Raw genomic sequence first — 14,837 nt, forward strand, 5'->3', positions numbered from 1 at the left:
AGGGGGATTCCCAGTTTCACACGATATTTTTTTGAGATAAAATCACCATGTTTGACTACCAAATCTAGATCAAAGTTCAGCTTAGAAGCTGATTTATGACGACACACAGTACCAAAAGCTTTCGACAGGTGAATAGAAGTGATACTACATAATTTTCAGCGTCGATCTTTTGCAAAACATGATTAAGTGGATAGCCGTTTCTGTAGATCGTTCTTTCCTGAATCCATTTTGACTATGTAGTATGTAACTAGAAATAGTTTAGCGGCTGAAATTTGAGTTTCATATCATTATCAGATATGTGACTCATTCAAGTACAAAAGCTTCATCAAGCATTTTCTTACCTACTCAATTCCACTCAATCTGTGCTTAGTACACCAACAATTTCATTCATGTGACGTTCTACCTAGATGATGAGTGCCCCCGCTCTCAAGTAAAAACTAATTGAAATATTCAAATATCATAACATAAAATTATTTCAACTCATTGAATGGACATGTACAATATAAAAACAATTCAAATCATATGGCTGCATAATTACTAATATTTTGACCCGAGTTGAGATAAAAACTGATTGAAAATTCAAATGACTATGTAATGAACTAACAATTTACACATTAGAGAAGAAGAGGAGAATTCAGTTATTTTTGGTCATTCAGGAAATCATTAGAATTCTTTAATCTATTAGTTTCTAAGCACTACAACAGATTGAGTTTCAAACCTCCCTCTATCGTGGTTGAACTTATGCCCCTCTGTCAAAAGATCACTTGCAAATATAGAAATGGTCTTCACATTCAAAAAACTACTACTATTTTCTTTTATTCTTTGGGAAAAAGTTCTTCCCGTTTATCCAATCTAAAGTTATGGACAAGAACTGAAAGTTAATTCATATACTCATGATCTATCCGACACGGAAGTTTTGTTTTGTAATTGTTAACAATAAACTTGCTTGAATTGTCATTTGTCTGGTAAGCCACGTCCAAATCTATCCTTTCCTGAAACGACGATATTAATGTCAATGTCCTATGACACGTGTTGCGGTTTTATAACCTGTCTAGCAAAAATCTCACAATAAAGTGCTACTTGAATAATATTATCATTGTTTTAGTTTCAATTAATCACGAAGACAGAATGATAAACTATCCTCTTCCTATCAATCATTCGCGAGAATCAAATCAATCTGGGAACTATGAATTTGTCAGTAACAAAAAGAGTGAAACTTCGCCCTAATAATGATGAAGGAATCATCTGACAGATAATAACTGTAGCGTTTATATTATGAGTTTTCATGCAAGGATCACTTAGATCGTTCCAGCCACAGTGTGTGAGATTTCATGGGTTGTTATGAAGTCGTTAACTCGAAGTTGAAAGTAGACTTCCTATTTGCAACACCTAAGTATCGTCGCGTTGTTATATTTTACGATGTAGTAAATCTTCTTCCTTGGTGAATTTCAGTGTTATACGTTCTGTAGATACACCGGGTGTTCTGGAAAGCTGATGCATCTTAATGAAATTTATATTCACTTCCATCAACAGGCGAGGGCTGAAATTTCATCAAAAATAAAAGACGGCAAATCATTTCATTGATGCTGATATACCGGATTGGTGAGTTTTTGTCTATCTAATATTTCATTGTTTCGTTGAATACAAAACTCCGTAATTATGAACGGGCCAGTCTTGAAAGACTTTCGGAAACATTTATTTTTTCATAAACTATCTTTTTTTTTCGGTGAGTATCTACCTCTATCTGTACAGCAGGAAGGGTGAGTGTGAGTTCACAGCACTTAGGCCACATGTGACCCATTGTAAATCCTCACGATTAGTTGTTCTCCTAGGTCATCGTCCATCCTGTCCTTTCCACTGGGTCCTGAAATCCTCAGTCCAGCCGCTTCCTTGGCTAAAAAGTCGGCAATGCGATTACTTTTACTTCTGTCGTGCCCTTCAACCCACCTCAGGATAATGTTATCTACCGAGGCCTCGGCTAAATATTGATGACACTATAGTACTAGCCCTGAGTATCTACCTCTATATTAGTTTCGAAAACATCAAAAACTAATTTGAAAGGTTTCTTATTGTTTATCAAATCTGTAATTTCATTACAAATTGGTTCAAATATTATTGAGATATTCATTGTTATATTGTATTTCATTGCTATATTGTATTTCAGCTCTTTTCCAGAACCTTCTTCTATATCATTAAAGTTGTTCGGGTTCAGCATTGAAGGCTCTTAAGTTGCATCCTTTCGAAATGAATTGAATGAAGATCATCCTGAAAGTTAGTTTCAGTTCAATGGTTTGCTTATGGTCAGAAACTATTCTACCATACATCTCTTACAGACAAGTGAACTTTGTTGCTGGAGAGATATGAATTCACACAGCTGAAAATTCCAGAAAATAGCTTTGACAAAGTATATTAAAAATTTCAATCGGATAACGAAACCAAGAAATATATTTAAATGTTTTCATCCATTATTTCATAAAAAAATAACATTCATGGGGTACATATGAGTAACCGTATATCACCCGTTACGAGTTAACTTTTTTCTGGAACCTTCTTGATTTATTTATCTCGAGATATTGATGAACCGGTTTTTCAGTGAAAGAACTAAAAGGTACCTGCTAATAAAAGTACTTTTTATACATCTGTGTGATTTTTTGCTCAATACTGATCTAGTTAATTATTTATTCATACATTGATACCTATGCTCTAAAAGAAGACTTCAAAACACCAACAAACGGTCAGGAAACCTGGATCGAGGAGGTGATAGTTTTCAGGTTACTGTTCATTCGTTTTTTAATATTTTCGTACAGTCGGAGGTTATTATGATTGAAAATTTATAGTGAATTGAAGTGTAGTCCTCCCAAAATTGAAGAAATAGCCAAAAGGCAATAAGGCAACTGCTTCATTCCGAAACATCGGATATACGCCATCATGAACTATATTGGGTAGCAATCCTGTGAATGATATCTGATCCATTTCCATAACGAATGTTTGGAGTACAAACTGAATAGGAGAAAGAATTTTTTTCGTGTTATATTGAAGTAGTTGTTTCGAGAAGGATTTTTTTTCAATAAGTTTCTTGAAGTAATTTCTTTGCAAGATCTACATATCTCCGTGAAGAGTTTATTTTGATATTATTCGCTTTTTCCCTTTCTGTAAAAGTTTCCTACATTTTCTACATAAAGATGGAGAAGTTAGAGGCAGTCAGAATGAATGGTTCGTTTATCATATCTTCCAAATCACACCCGGGCTTTTGAGATACAATATTCAAATAAGAATTATAACGAAAATATTTTTTTCTACCATTTCAATAATGACATAGGTGTTCCCCAGGGATCAGTTTTTGGGGCCAATTCTTTTTATTCTCTACATCAATGAGTCGCCATCTGTTTCGCAAGACACTCACTTGTTTGTATGCGGATGATTCTTCTCTCATAATTAGACAAAAAAATTTGCCTGAATTGCAACAAAATATAAATTCTGATCTTGATAGGTTGCAAAATTGGTTCAATGAAAATTCATTATTTTTGAATGCCTCCAAAACGAAAGTAGTAGCTTTTCATACTGACCAAAATATTTTCAAGATAGACATTATTATTGAGATATCTGGTGTTGAGATAGAAAGAGTTGACAGCATAATATTTTTTGGGCAGCACTGTCAGCCATAATCTTATTGAAATACTCATTAAGTTTCTTAACAGATCGCAGTGCTATCTGTTAAAAAACCTAAAAGGAATTCTAGACAACTCTGGTCTACGTTTTTATTACCATGGGCAGATACAATCAAGAATCAACTATAGGATTATGGTTTGGGGAAATTCTCCACCTGCACACAATGTTTGTGTGACGCAAAAAAGAATTATCAGAAGCATTGCAAATACATCACCAAAATCATCGTGAAGAACATTATTGAAGAATCGAAAATTTTGCCTTTACCTTGTTTCCACATTCTGGAAGTTTTGTTGTACATCCATAAAAATAACAATCTTTTCATGAATATAATACCCGCATCAGAAATTATTTCCACATACCCAAAGCACGTTTATCTCTAAGTCTGAACTCGGTTGAGATTTTGGAGCTAATATTATATAATGCACTTCCGGAGATTTTTAAAATTATAACCAGGGAGCAAAACAATCACTTTCTGAAATTAGAACGAGGTTTTAATGATGAACGAGAACGAAAATGCAGCTGTAGTTTCGTAAGAATGTATCATCTTTCCCTCCAACCGATTTCCTGGAGTCTTTGAAGTCTACCATATACTCGTTAGGACAACAAGAGGATTGTTCAGAATTCTTGGGATTCTTGTGAGCAAAACAATAGCAGAATCAATACTCCTAAACGCTCTTGGGTTTGTAAATATTTGCTGGAAAAATCCTCACTTGTTTACTTTGTAGTAAATGTTCAAGAGGTAGCAAAAACGTATGTGAATTTCTGGAACTTTAACTAGCGTTTCCTAATATGACTGATAACCAGTCCATGCAAAGCTTATTGTCGAATAATCTGAAAATAGAACTTTTAACGGGTGATGATCAACTGTATTGCAAAACATGCGCCAAACTAACTGACTATTATAAGAAAACAAGTATTTCTGTTGTTGTTTTATAATTTCAAGATTTGTATTTCAGAATTATTATTTATGTAATAAACATTAATCAAGTACCGAACAGTTTTTTTCTTACCTATAATAGTGATGAAAAATAATGCAATTATTTTTCATCATTGCTACTTTGTTCACTAACCTGATTGTTTTAATACCTCTTGTTATTTATAGATGTGTCTCTTTCCCAAAAATGTATCTTTCCTCAAAATATACCATTTTCAATTTACCCTTTCGATGTTGGATTTTAGTGTATCTTCGTAGAAAATATTTTAAATCCTGCCTTCTTAACAATAATATAACCGTTTCCACTCTGTAACCTGCAGAAATCCTCACCTAATGTGCATGCTTCAGGAATGCTAATTAAACTAACTTGATTATCACAGTTTGTCGGTTGTGTTTTCACAGCGGCCGTTTTGACCGCCTGCCGTCACATCACAGACCAATAAGAGGATTATTAATATGTTTTCTGTCACCTTTTAAATTAAACAGATCCGAATAGTATATCAGTTCCTTTCATCTACAGATGTGATGCAGACGTATATGACGACTTGATCCTATACGGAAACAAAAAACTGATTTATTGGGCTAGAAAGCATCTCGGGATTTTGATTCGCCTGTTATGCATAACCGTTACGAATGTGCATATTTGTTAAGCTCCTGGCAGGCGATATAAAAAAAAACAAAGTACTTTAGTGAATAGAGATGTTGATTATATTCAACGAAAGTTATTTTTTGTGGAGGAAGATCAGTTTCACAACTAACGTTATACCTTACATTCCAGAACTATCTGAAAAAATAAGACGAATTGGAAATAGGTATGATGTTAGAATCACTTTCAAAACCCAACAACAGTGAAGAAAAAACAAAAAATTGCATTCATGAGATACCATGTTTTCGTTGTAAAAGTTATATTGGTGAAACTTCGAGACCATTGAAAGTGCGTGAGAATGAACATCAAACTTACATAAAAAATAGACTTTTATTTTACGCAGTAACTTATCGAAGTAAACTGAAAAGTTTGCCTTTTCTACACTTGTATAAAGTTCTCCATTATAATTTTTATATTTTTCAGATTGTGGAAGGTAAAAAATACGCAAAATAGGTCGATAAAAAAATGTTGATTATATTCGGTAGAAAATATATTTATGTTGCGAGATCGATGATTCCATATGTGAACTAAGAAACACAATATTTTTTCCCAAAAGAAAGGGTCCAGTAATCAAAACACCTCTTTTTTCTAAGTTACTTACTGAGTTTCAAAAATATTTCCAAATTTCTAAGAATTGTTTGAAATGTATTACCAATAGTATTACCACAAGACCACAAAATTGTATCGATAAATTTTAATTTCTCAACAAAAACTTTGTTATTTATCAATACCATGGAAGAAAACACCATGATAAAGCCCCTTGTACTACAGACATATGTTTTCATCTATTGCTGATTGTTCGATTGGTATTGTTTGAGTAAGAATTTGAATTAAGATAGAATTTGGAAACTCTCGGGGAAACAACATAAAAAACCCACCAAGAAGATACAACAAAGTCTTCGTTAGGCTAAAGACAAGAAAGACCCACTATCGGCAGCAGGGGTATATCGCATACCGTGCAGCTATACCTCAAAACCACCAAGAGATCAAGGGAACAAGGCTGAAGATTCATTAAAAAAACAGACCAAGCCAAACGGAAGAAAACCACAGGATTCAGTTTGAAAATGCGAAACTCATTGCCCCCAACCAAGGATACCATAGCCGACTGGAACGGGAGGCAATAGAGATTCACAAACACACAAATAAATTCAACAGAAAGGAAGAAGTTGTGAACCTCAACCATATATGGAATTCCATTCTAATGAGTTCAAGGGTAGCACACAGGGTGACGGCAGGTAGAAAAGGGTCGGCAATTTACCTGATCCAGGTACATACATACATACACACCAAACTACTTGGGTCAACATGAACAGGCTTTACGCAATTTACCTAATAAGTACAAGTATGAGCACACCAAATTACTTGAGTCAACATACTCGTGAATACGCTTCACACAGGCGTAATATCTAGTCATCGGAGGTAACTCAGGGTGTATAAACCATTGAAGAAGCTAGTTACTTGCACCAGCGAAACATCAGGAAGAAATTCCAAAAATTGATGGCCTTAAACGAAAAAATAGTGACACAGAACTATTGTGTATGCGATCTCGCAATGCGCAGCTCAAAGCCTGCACTAGGGGCACTAACGAAACCAAAAGCGACACCAAGAAATGCCCTGAGGAACTAAGGAAACTGGCCGAACACTCAGGTAGTTTGTGTAACAAAAGAGCCGACATGACGGATATGCCAGACACGGATTGTCAACTCCTAACATAGGCTCTGAACAAATTTTGTGGGTACCAATCAAATTGAGAAACACACCCGGAAACACATACAGAAAAACCCCAATGAAGGGGCCGTTGGAGAAGATAACTGAAGAACTGCCTTAATAATGCAAGGATCGGCTCGGAACCATTACAGGACTACTCACTGGAAACTGTCCATTAGAAAGACATCTGAACGGAACAGGGATGTACACCAGCGACCTCAACTGCAGACAATGCAGCAAAGGGACAGATACAGTTCCTTTTATTTTATGCGAATGTGTGGCAGTGGATCAAAGGATCAACAGTTTTTGGAGACAAGAGTAAAACATATGTCCAGCGAGAAACCTGTGCACACGTTTACAGGGAACAAGATTGGGTGTTGAAAAACATGAGAAAAATCACAAAAATCCCTTGAAGATGCAGTGTTTCACGGAGACTGGTAATGAATGAATGAGTTAGATGGTTCCCAGGAAGGGAAACAAGGAGAGATCTATTGAGGAAGTCTAAAGAGGATCTGACATAGTGAAACAAGTAATGTGGCAATATGCCACAATATGCCGAAAAGTCTGTTTGTGAACATAAACGAACCAAAACACCAATTTTAATTGCCAGAAGTTCATTTTAAGATGAATGAAAATTAATACCAGAGCATTTTTCTTTTATATTTTCTCTTTAGGCTTCACGTGAAGATTATAGAAAATATTTCAGACTAATCATAGTTACAGTTTACATATTCTTGTAAAAAATTTCGGCTTTCTACTCCTCCGTCTTCATACAAAAAATGTGGGAAACTTCCAAAGAAAGGAAGACAGCAAAAAAAAGTACTTTCGAAAAAACAAACTTTCATATGAACACTGAATCATACAAAAAGTCCCTTTTCATATTCTGTGATGACATTTTGAAACCTGCATTCTTGAACATAAAAGAAGCTTTGATAACCACAAGACAAATTCATATTATTCAAATCACATTATAGATGAAAACTGCAGTTTTGATCCAAATTTTTAAACTTCACATCCAGAAAGAAAAGGTTAAGCCTTCTCTTTCTGGATGTTTAATTTCTTAGAAGCACTTGAGATCAACAAAAAAGGCAATCCAATAATTTACTAAATGACCAGTTAGACGTTAACCTTCCACCACTCCTTAATCTCTTCAATAATTATTTGTATACATGTGATATAACTAAGGGCATTTTTGTGATATTACTCTAAATGGATTTCCTATATTGAGCAAACTACCTGTTTATCATTAGGCTACCTATTTATAATCAATATCTCCTTCTATTTATTAAATTGCAAACTACAATAAATATGTCTGTACAATAACTGAACATCATCTTTGTTTGAGAAAGCTATAGGAATAGCGAAACGCGTCATATATCACAAGAAATAATATATTGTGGATATTCAAAATAAAAATGTTTTTTCATTTAATCCCTAATGAAAATTTTTCTTTCCCAAAAACTGATCTCCCCTGAGAATATATCCCTTTCTCGTTTATAGATATTTTCATAAAGTTGGAAAAGTTCCACTTTTCCATTCCAATTTCCCCAGAAATATTATATAATGTGAGAAAGGAATTTGTGAACAGATTTCATTATTATCAGGAATGGGATAGTGAACATTACGGTTTCTTTTTCAGAAACTAATTTCACCTAAAATCATATTCCTCTCACGTCTATACATATTTTCCTTGTGAAGTTTGGAATGTTCCACCCGAAGTCAGTTCTATTACAATATAAAATATGTTTCAGTGACACTGTACATTTTTCCCATTTTTCGCAAATTTGCCTTAAACATTTCTGAAAAATGTTTGATATATTGAACAACGTCTGTTGTTTTTAATTCATAATCAACTGAGATCTGAATATTCCTTTCATTAAGACACCTTGTATATATAACTCCATGCCAGCAACTCCAAAAATCTCCCGAACAATAAGATAACTTTCCCAATACAGATCTGATGTCTGATTCCAGCATAGTGTCCTAGCGCTGCCTTCATTTGTATCTCTAATAAAATAGCGGTATATAAGCAACAGTCAGCTGCAGCTGATATCTTGGTTTTGCATAGCACAACGAACAATTTTCTCCGAAATATTTCCAGCAGATGCAAAACGGGTCATGTCAGTTGTATCTGAACGATCAAAGTTGCTAGAAGCTGGGAAGTAATACTGTTGTTGGGTTCTATTTGGATTTGATGAGATGACGAAAGATACGAATCGAAGTTGATGGAAGTTGATAGTTTTTGGAATATTTTACTAAATTATACAATATGGCTCCGTTTTCGAGATCAATAAAAAGTTAGCTTCTCCAACAAGAATTGAAATTAGAAAGGAATTTGAAAACACATCTGAAACTCAAATAGGACTGTTAGTCTAGTTCATGAACTGAAATTGGTGTTCAGTAGACATAAAGCTCTTCAAAATATGAGAGATAGATCATTATATTCACAATGACCTGTAGAAAAATGGGTTTTGATGATTTCACCGAAACAGCAATAAAAAATTGAAATTGATAAAAAAAATATTCAGTTATGACGCTAGGTAGGTATGCATAAATTTCCACATCATTTCTTGAAAAAGTCATTCACGAACGACGGGTGAAGTATAATTTTGATGAAATTACCATTTTGTTATAAAAAATCTACTTTAAAAAAAAAAACACCACAAATTTTTTCAATGCTTACGATTAATTTTCATTTTTGAATTGTTTGAATGAATAATTAAGGAATTATTCATCCATTGGTGATCATAATTATCATTTCTCAACAAAATGAATAGTTAAATTCAAATTGCAAATTTCCATTTTGTTAAGAAAAACATGATTTCAAAAAGGAATTACTACTAATTTTTTCAATTCTCATGATTAATTTTCATTTCTCCATTGTTTTAACGAATAATTAAGGAATTATTCATCTTCTGGTTATCATAATTATGATTTCTCAATAAAATGCATAGTTAAATTCAATTACTTATATTTGTCCGCTTGATTTGCTGGGAAAAAAATTGTTATTACTTTCAAAATATTAGAAATATGATGATGAAACTCAAGGTTATTTTCATGAAACATCAAATGAGTTCTTGAGAGTATTTTGATGATCAGCTGTTATAGCTGTTATATAGCTGTTGTGGAATTGGCCGCGGTGGTAGTGCGCCCGAGTCACGATCAGAAGGTCGTGGGTTCGATTCCTGCCTCGACCAGATATTTTTCTGGATAGAATTTATCTGGTTGAGGCTGGGACGATTAGGCTACCGTGTTAGGAATCACACGTTAAAAGGTAAGACCTCGTTAGTCCGTAGCTCGCACAGGTTTCTCAACTTCTGAGAGTTGTCGTTCGTATGGGGGCGACAGCTGATTAACGGAAAAACAGATTTTAACCCGTCATTTGTCGCTACCTACTGTCAAACGTGGTTTGTCGCGCGTGAGTATTTTGCTCACATTGAGGATTTCACCGATTGTATGGGTATTTTAGCCAAAATAATTCAGTAAACAAGTGTATCTTAATAATATATTATTAAAACATTATGAATGTAAATCGTTTTAGCCTAATAACACAGAGCTAGGGGGTTGTTGGGAGTTCTTGGCTCTGAATACATCTTTGACATATCCCTGGTAGTTGGTACTGGAACTTCGTCTGCGCCTGCAAGTTGCCTTATTGATTCCCGCAACTTTGGAGGTAAATTTGGGATAGTCTATTTTGTGCAGCCTGCCGGGCTGCGAGCCATGGAATATTAGCCTCTGAGAAGAAATATAAAATAAGTACAAATTTATGCTATTGATCATCAATAACTCACCATAAGCCATTTGTACTCATTATATATATATATATATATATATATATATATATATATATATATATATATATATATTATTAAACTCAAAACGATATTCACAACAAAACATACTTATTCGCTCAATGAGTAAAATGTTCACAACAAAAAATGTGTACTACGCGGTTTGTCGCTCGATGAGAAAAATGCTCCCACAAGTAACGCTGATGCAAACAGACTAACTCAAAATGAAGCATGCAGGTACTTACTGAATTTGCTCAACACGAATCGTTCAGGTAAGGATAGAAACTCAGCTAGACGTATGCGCAAAGTTATTCAAATCGACATTGCCAAACTGCAACAATTTTACCAAAAATGTTAGCAAAATGCTCATATAGCGACAAATGGCGGGTTAAACAGACAGACAGATTTATAGCGATTCGTTCATAGAAATTTTCCGTTTTTTATGTTTTATGGCCAGTGTGATGAATGATTTGATGAATTATTGAGATATTTTCTTGTGATATTTCGTATCGTGATGCTTTTTATAGCGGGTTTTTCAACAAAGACTTCCGAACTTTGACAATCGATAACGTCTATTTTGTGGAAGCTACATCTGTCAAATTAATTGTCATTTATTCAGTATGTTTCGTCAAATCACCAAGGATGGATATATTCTTCAACAATACGTGCAAATGATAAAATTATTAAATCGATGTGGGTTTTTAAGTTTTTGGCCTTCTATTACTCCATCTTGTATCAAGATGGGGTAGTAGAAAGCCAAAAACTTTCTTTTCCAAAAATTAATCACTTCAATTCAAATAATTTTGTAGTTTTGAACCCATTCGAGGTCAATATTGTTGATTCATTATACACTTTCTGAAAAAGTTTTATTTCATAAAAAATTGTTTCAGCTCTAAATATTTTATTTAGCACCAATTAACAAGTTTCCAAAAGACGTTCAACAAAGCAAATTCCATCTTTGAGAACATCATAAATCATTTTTATAGCACAATACTCCAGAATCAAGCACAAACTTTTCACATCATTAATTTTTATTACTGACCGAGTTCTAAAATTACAACCAATGCAAAATCACTCTTCACATTTTATATCCCTGTTTCATTACTACAGACAGAGGTATTGAAACCTGATAATCAAAATTTTAAATCGATATGGTAGAACATAGAAGAAAACGCTTCACCATTGTAATATCCATATGGTAACAACAACCACAATCAGTTGAACCACATTAGCTACTGTGGCTAAATAATTTTTTAAAATTGATACCTTTGTTTTGTGATCTCTCTGGAAAAAGAACAAGAGTCAAATTTGAATTTCATGTTGCTAATAAATGAAAAACCGTAAAAAACTGCAAAGAAGGAAGTAACTACGAAAAATATTACTTATTAGAATCCTACATACTTGATCTCAGATACGAACTGTAAAAAACACCGTTTCGGAACAGATACTTTCAAATGACATGGAATTACACGTTACATTCGTTAAGGAATCAATGGTGTACTTCGAAGTCTCGGAACAAGACACACGGGTTATAGGAGATAAAAAATTCGATAGTATTTCATGTCAGCGATACTCGATAGTCTTTTATATATTACGTTTTGTAGTGTTCTCGTTTCAGTTCATTAACACATGTTTGGAGTGAAAACTGAATGGAAAGAAGTGATTTCTGTGTCATTCAAGGAGTTGTTCCGAAATATTTTTTCTTGATTTATATATCTGAAAGAAACATCCTTTCATTTTAGTTATTTTATTTCTTCCTTTTTTTGAAAGTTTCCCACATTTTTTGTTCGATTATGGAGAAGTAGTAAGTCAAAAACCATTTTTCTTCACAACATAAGTAATCTTTTCGGAAAATATTCCCTTTTCAAATCAACTAATAAATGTAAGTTCTCTTCTCTATAAATCAATCGGAAAGAGCAGTATCCAATATTTTTCCACAGCCCCTGGCAAATTAAATAAGCGAAGCAAAATTAATTCCCATATCAGCTTGTTTCAGAATAAATTGGCAATATTTTTTCTACACAACAAAAAATAAAAGATCATCAATTCACCCACGTAACCCCAGATCGCAATCGGTACAGAAAAACCCCAACTCTCCGACGCATTCTTTGAATATTTTGACTTCGAAATAATATGCCATCAACTCCACACGAGCTTGATACATTGGCGGATCTTGGGGGAAAATAATGATGGGACATAAAAACTTTGGCTGCATCGTCCTTTCATACTATCCAATTATTGCTTGTGAGCAGTTAAAACTTTGGAAAAAAAACCCTCTTTGAATATTTTCACCTTCCTAAATCTGAAAAATATGAAAATTGTAATAATAACAATAAATGGTATTTATTCATCGTACATAAGTTACAAGATTGTCGATGAAAGGCAAAGTTCCGTTTACGCTGTTTCAAAACTTAACCTATTAACTTAAAGTGAAAAAATTTTTCAAGGTACATCACAGTGAATGAAAATGATCGATTAGATAGACTAGAAAGAACATTCGATTGAGAGTTATATTATAATGAAATCAATAATCAATAACCAGTGAGGAAACAGACAAAAAAATGTTTGATCAGTTCAAGAAAATCAAGTTTATTTTAAAAAAAAATCTGTTTAAAATCTGTTTTTCCGTTAACCAGCTGTCGCACCCCTACGAACGACAACCCTCAGAAGTCGAAACTTGTGCGAGCTAAGGATTAACGAGGTCTTACCTTTTAACGTGTGATTCCTAACACGGGTTAGACAATAGCAAGTGAAGATCGATTGTTCAGACTAGGGCTTGAACCACCGATCAACACGGCAGTCAATTCGAGTGAGTGAACAAAGCACCCATGCCGAACCGCTTGGCTACCGACCGACCGACCGAAATGAACTTTCAATTTTTTCAAAATTTGGACAAAATCAAAGTATAGAGTACAAACTTCTCTATCGATCAGTATAAACTACGACATAGTAGAATAAATATTTATTAAAATATGGAGCTACAAAAAACATGACATTAAAACTGACAAAGCATTTGAAACAACCTAATAATTACTATTCAATTTCAGACCGATTTCTGAGATTTATTTCAAATGTACGTAATCTCCTGTTTCTCAATTGAATTTCTTAGATATTCACAAAATTCTTGAAGTACTTTTTCCAATTGTTTGACGGTAGAACCTTCAACAGTCGTTAGTTTCAACGCCAGACAGAATCTGAAATTTGTGTCATCTGCACGTGAATCAAACATAAACCATCTTCAGAAAGATGCAAATTTTTCGCATTCATTTCTTTGAGGTGATCGCTATATCTAGAACTCTGCTGGCCATTTTCGAATTGCATAAATTAAAAGCATAATCTGCAATTATAATCAACAGCAATATAGCTTTTGAAGAATTCGTTCGATGGAATACTGGGTGATGCAGGTTGTTTTTTAATATGTGATGAATTTATTTTTTTTGGTTGGGCTGTTTCAACTACACAAAGCTTATTTCTGTTCCTGATATATCTAGTAGCACAATAAAAACATGAATGATAGCATTTTAGGAAATTTTGGGTATTATTGAAAAGCCGTGTTCCTACTCGAGTTTTTTTTTTTAGTTTTAGTCTTTTTTACTTCAAACAACAAATTGTTTCATTCATTCTCATCTGAGGATTACTCTGTTTCCTAACCTGAATTTCTCATTTCTAGCTGAATCATTGAATATATTGGGAGCTATAATATGAGCTAACGAGGAAGCTGCGGTATGATAGTATGGATAGTTATAATAGATAGTTGTAAACATACCCGCTTCACAACTGTTTTGGGATGGTCCAGACTGTTATCGAACAGTTCACAACATTCTAGAATAACTCGGTATGTTCTGGAATGTTTTGGAATACTCTCGAATACTTTCGAATGTTCTGCACTGTTCTAAAAACTTCCAGCCTTCCAGGTAAAAACGAAAGCACGACTTTCAAGTAAAAACAGAAACCCACTTCCTGGACCTACCCTGATCATTCGAAAATAATCTGGGATGATCCAGGATACCTGTGAACGTTCCAGATCATTTCCAAATATCACAGAATGTTCTATAATATTGTGGAACTTTCTTCAAGACTCCCAATTGTT

The 14,837-nt window shown here is 33.9% G+C and overlaps 1 protein-coding gene and 1 long non-coding RNA gene across 2 annotated transcripts in view; one reads left to right on the forward strand and one right to left on the reverse strand.

Annotated features, from left to right (window-relative positions):
- The window catches only part of LOC111517964 (monocarboxylate transporter 12), a 502,474-nt gene that overhangs the window by 229,328 nt on the left and 258,309 nt on the right, over positions 1-14,837 (forward strand). The window lies entirely within an intron of this gene.
- On the reverse strand, positions 10,448-11,134 carry LOC141485458 (uncharacterized). The gene is made up of 2 exons (XR_012467222.1): positions 10,748-11,134; positions 10,448-10,691 (listed from the first exon to the last, which is right to left on the reverse strand). It is a non-coding gene; the product is annotated as an uncharacterized lncRNA (long non-coding RNA).

This window comes from Leptinotarsa decemlineata, unplaced genomic scaffold (assembly GCF_025532065.1).
Source record: "Leptinotarsa decemlineata unplaced genomic scaffold, Ldec_3_MD MMD2_tig00026328_RagTag_RagTag, whole genome shotgun sequence".
Classification (NCBI taxonomy): Eukaryota; Metazoa; Arthropoda; class Insecta; order Coleoptera; family Chrysomelidae; genus Leptinotarsa; species Leptinotarsa decemlineata.